Source organism: Schistocerca piceifrons, unplaced genomic scaffold (genome assembly GCF_021461385.2).
Source record: "Schistocerca piceifrons isolate TAMUIC-IGC-003096 unplaced genomic scaffold, iqSchPice1.1 HiC_scaffold_1400, whole genome shotgun sequence".
Classification (NCBI taxonomy): Eukaryota; Metazoa; Arthropoda; class Insecta; order Orthoptera; family Acrididae; genus Schistocerca; species Schistocerca piceifrons.
The window spans coordinates 47,501-52,500 of record NW_025727237.1 but is presented as its reverse complement, the minus strand read 5'-3'; the positions used below and the strand labels follow the sequence as shown (position 1 = coordinate 52,500).

General features: G+C 53.8%; 1 non-coding gene across 1 annotated transcript in view; it reads right to left on the bottom strand.

Annotated features, from left to right (window-relative positions):
• LOC124733597 overlaps positions 1 to 1,679 on the bottom strand; it is a 1,909-nt gene extending 230 nt beyond the window's left edge. The window contains exon 1 of the ribosomal RNA XR_007009021.1: positions 1 to 1,679. This exon is cut by the window's left edge and continues 230 nt beyond it. This is a non-coding gene — a ribosomal RNA (small subunit ribosomal RNA).
• Positions 1,680 to 5,000: the final 3,321 nt, after the last annotated feature.

The window sequence follows — 5,000 nt, the reverse complement described above, 5'->3', positions numbered from 1 at the left end:
TCGTTCATGGGGAACAATTGCAAGCCCCAATCCCTAGCACGAAGGAGGTTCAGCGGGTTACCCCGACCTTTCGGCCTAGGAAGACACGCTGATTCCTTCAGTGTAGCGCGCGTGCGGCCCAGAACATCTAAGGGCATCACAGACCTGTTATTGCTCAATCTCGTGCGGCTAGAAGCCGCCTGTCCCTCTAAGAAGAAAAGTAATCGCTGACAGCACGAAGGATGTCACGCGACTAGTTAGCAGGCTAGAGTCTCGTTCGTTATCGGAATTAACCAGACAAATCGCTCCACCAACTAAGAACGGCCATGCACCACCACCCACCGAATCAAGAAAGAGCTATCAATCTGTCAATCCTTCCGGTGTCCGGGCCTGGTGAGGTTTCCCGTGTTGAGTCAAATTAAGCCGCAGGCTCCACTCCTGGTGGTGCCCTTCCGTCAATTCCTTTAAGTTTCAGCTTTGCAACCATACTTCCCCCGGAACCCAAAAGCTTTGGTTTCCCGGAGGCTGCCCGCCGAGTCATCGGAGGAACTGCGGCGGATCGCTGGCTGGCATCGTTTATGGTTAGAACTAGGGCGGTATCTGATCGCCTTCGAACCTCTAACTTTCGTTCTTGATTAATGAAAACATACTTGGCAAATGCTTTCGCTTCTGTTCGTCTTGCGACGATCCAAGAATTTCACCTCTAACGTCGCAATACGAATGCCCCCGCCTGTCCCTATTAATCATTACCTCGGGTTCCGAAAACCAACAAAATAGAACCGAGGTCCTATTCCATTATTCCATGCACACAGTATTCAGGCGGGCTTGCCTGCTTTAAGCACTCTAATTTGTTCAAAGTAAACGTGCCGGCCCACCGAGACACTCAATAAAGAGCACCCTGGTAGGATTTCAACGGGGTCCGCCTCGGGACGCACGAGCACGCACGAGGCGGTCGCACGCCTTCAGCTCGCCCCACCGGCAGGACGTCCCACGATACATGCCAGTTAAACACCGACGGGCGGTGAACCAACAGCGTGGGACACAAATCCAACTACGAGCTTTTTAACCGCAACAACTTTAATATACGCTATTGGAGCTGGAATTACCGCGGCTGCTGGCACCAGACTTGCCCTCCAATAGATACTCGTTAAAGGATTTAAAGTGTACTCATTCCGATTACGGGGCCTCGGATGAGTCCCGTATCGTTATTTTTCGTCACTACCTCCCCGTGCCGGGAGTGGGTAATTTGCGCGCCTGCTGCCTTCCTTGGATGTGGTAGCCGTTTCTCAGGCTCCCTCTCCGGAATCGAACCCTGATTCCCCGTTACCCGTTACAACCATGGTAGGCGCAGAACCTACCATCGACAGTTGATAAGGCAGACATTTGAAAGATGCGTCGCCGGTACGAGGACCGTGCGATCAGCCCAAAGTTATTCAGAGTCACCAAGGCAAACGGACCGGACGAGCCGACCGATTGGTTTTGATCTAATAAAAGCGTCCCTTCCATCTCTGGTCGGGACTCTGTTTGCATGTATTAGCTCTAGAATTACCACAGTTATCCAAGTAACGTGGGTACGATCTAAGGAACCATAACTGATTTAATGAGCCATTCGCGGTTTCACCTTAATGCGGCTTGTACTGAGACATGCATGGCTTAATCTTTGAGACAAGCATATGACTACTGGCAGGATCAACCAGGGAGCTGCGTCAACTAGAGCTGAGCAGCCGGCCGCCCGGGAGTGTGTCCCGGGGGCCCGCGCGAACACGCAAGCGTCCGCTCAATCATTCTGCAAACAGGAGGAGGCTGAGCTCCCCTGCACAATACACCTCGAAACCCTCTCAGGTCCCGGCGGCGCGCAGCGCCGTCCCAAGTACTTGGTCGGGTTCGAGAGAGGCGCAATCGCCCGGAGTTAGGCGAGTAGACGCTTTCGGTGCGACCACCCGTGCTCCCAACTGAGCTTGCCGCTGCCGACAGAGGCCCGGGAGCGTGCTGTCGTGGCATTGCCGGCGGGAGACAACACGCGCCACCTACGGTGACCGGCAGCTCCAACGCCAGCGCCACAGAAGGACAAAAGCCCCACTTGGGTGCCGAAGCGAACTCTCCCAGCACAGCGCACGCGCCAACACATCCGCACAGCTGCGATACAAACCACCAGCGAGAACCGCTGGGGCGACCGAGCAGCAGACGGCGTCGCGGCGCCGAGCGCCGGGCGGCGGCGCATCCTCAACGCACACAGTCCTCAATCGGACCAGCACACTGAAGATGTCCACCGCGCTTCGCACCGGGCCCGCGAGGACCTACTTTGGCCGCACGGCGCCGCGCGCAGGGTGCGCCGGCGCGCAGCTGCGACGCCTGCCGCGTCCGTCGGCCGGCGCGCCTGCCACTGGCCGCCCCCACCAGCCGGCTGTAGCGCGTGCGCCCACGCACCGCGCGGCCAGCACGCCGGGAGGCGCCCCCTCACCGGCCGGGGACGGTCCCACCCAGCCACCGCCGCGTATCGCTTCACACCCAGATGCCGTTCAGTTTCGTCGGCATGGTGGGTATCGCTGGAACAACCGGTTAGTACCTCAACCTATCGTCGCCATCACCGATTCACCCCTAGCGAGAACAACCGCACCACAACAGGTTACCATTTGTTCATTTGCGTAACTTCACCAGAAAACGCAGGCGTCCATCGCCATTTGCAACTTCAACGATTATTGCATGCCTGTGTCAGGTGTCACGCCACACTACGTCTGCCCACATACACGCAACAAAATGTGCACGCCTAGACAATACGTGGAAGGTGGCCCCCGTACGTATGCGATGTCCATTGCTCGAACGACTGTCAACCGGCCTCTGTAGCATGTCGCAGATATGGAACGCGGTGCACCATGCCATCACGGTGTGTGAGGAGAGACGACTAGGTCCGAATACATCAACAGACAGCTCATGCTGATCGCCATCCACGGCGTCCGTTCCTCCCACACGTCTCTATGGCGTACCACACTGCAATCCAGCTCTCATAGGGAGACGACACGTAGCTGCGTGCACAATATTTGCACTGTATGGTCCGCCGTTTTTGGGCGCAGTCGTTGTGCGGTCACACATGTGCCACGATGTATCATTCAGTACATAAGGACGAATGTGCAGTACAGATTGTGGTTCACGCGTACGACATCAGCGGACAGTTGACACAGGCCGCACCACAACGTAGCCTGAGTACGTCGCATGCGAAGGGCATTGAACATGCAAACTTCTCACCAACCAGCTTGCGAAGGCAGGGGGCAAGGTGGGGACGTGGGGAGGGGCGGCATGTACGTCCTGCTGCCATCCACATTACAGTGTACAGCAGGAGCATGTGGAAAGTGAGCAAGACTTGCAAGGTGTTTAACATGAAGCGATACACAGGGGTGCGGGCAGTGCGAGTAGCGAACTATATTGCGAGGGTTGCGGGTGGGCAACACTACAGTAATTGAACGAGTCGTATAACAATTACAGAGCAGGTTTAGGCGACAACGTGGGTTACGTTAAGGCGACAACATGGGTTAGGTTAAGGCACAACATGGGTTAGGTTAAGGCACAACATGGGTTAGGTTAAGGCACAACATGGGTTAGGTTAAGGCACAACATGGGTTAGGTTAAGGCACAACATGGGTTAGGTTAAGGCACAACATGGGTTAGGTTAAGGCACAACATGGGTTAGGTTAAGGCACAACATGGGTTAGGTTGAGGCACAACATGGGTTAGGTTAAGGCACAACATGGGTTAGGTTGAGGCACAACATGGGTTAGGTTGAGGCACAACATGGGTTAGGTTGAGGCACAACATGGGTTAGGTTAAGGTACAACATGGGTTAGGTTAAGGTACAACATGGGTTAGGTTAAGGTACAACATGGGTTAGGTTAAGGTACAACATGGGTTAGGTTAAGGTACAACATGGGTTAGGTTAAGGTACAACATAGGTTAGGTTAAGGTACAACATAGGTTAGGTTAAGGTACAACATAGGTTAGGTTAAGGTACAACATAGGTTAGGTTAAGGTACAACATAGGTTAGGTTAAGGTACAACATAGGTTAGGTTAAGGTACAACATAGGTTAGGTTAGGTTAGGTTAGGTTACACGTTGTTGTACGGAAAGGTGTAGGGGGGGGGGGGGGCGGGGGCGGCAGGTTCGTTGATAGTGATTATAGTAAGTGAATGCTTGTGACATGATCAGATTTGTCACGTCAGGATGCACCTTTGGCTTATTAGAGGCGGCGCTCCAATTCTATGCTTGTGTGAGACCTGTGTCTTTGACTCATGTCATTGTTTGTGCGCTGTGACAGGAGGTACTATTGTGATGTTGGGTGCACCGTTGTATAGGACATGTGTGGGTGTTGGTGCCTGGTCTGCGCAATGGTGGATGTCGAAAGGCTGGGATATTGTATTTTCCGCACGGACCTCCTGGTCTGGTTGTGATAGTGTGGATTGTGTAATGTGGCGGAGAAGATGCACTGGATGTTGTTCCATGCTGGTGCTTACATATTGTATGTGCGCCTGTTAGAAGCAGAGAGTGGTGCGTGATCAGAGTGTCTGGCTGACGTGTGGTTCCCATTTTGGGCAGACTCTTTCAGCATGTATACGGACAGTTGTGTATATTTGCTGTAGTTTGATGGCTCTGCATTGATTACTAATCAGCGCCGTGTGTACGGGTAATCTGGTTCCAGTCCAAAATGTTCCATCTGTGTACATTAGTGACAAAGACTCCCCCCATGCAGTGGGGCTCGGTCTGTTATAACTCTTCCGCGTAATATATTTGCCCCACGTTTTTGCGACTGCGAGTGCGAGTGCAACGCGCATGGGGACCGACATGCTGATGGCTCGGTATCGGACGCCGTACAGTGAGCAACGCGATCGCGTCTCTCGCTCGTAAGTGGTACAGGTCGCGGCTCATGTATACGGACAGCGGGAATGTCGCATATTGGAAATAACTCTTCATGAAACGCAAGTTATAGGGGTGGATTGCACTTTACGAGTGCGGGAAACGTCCGCCGTTCATCC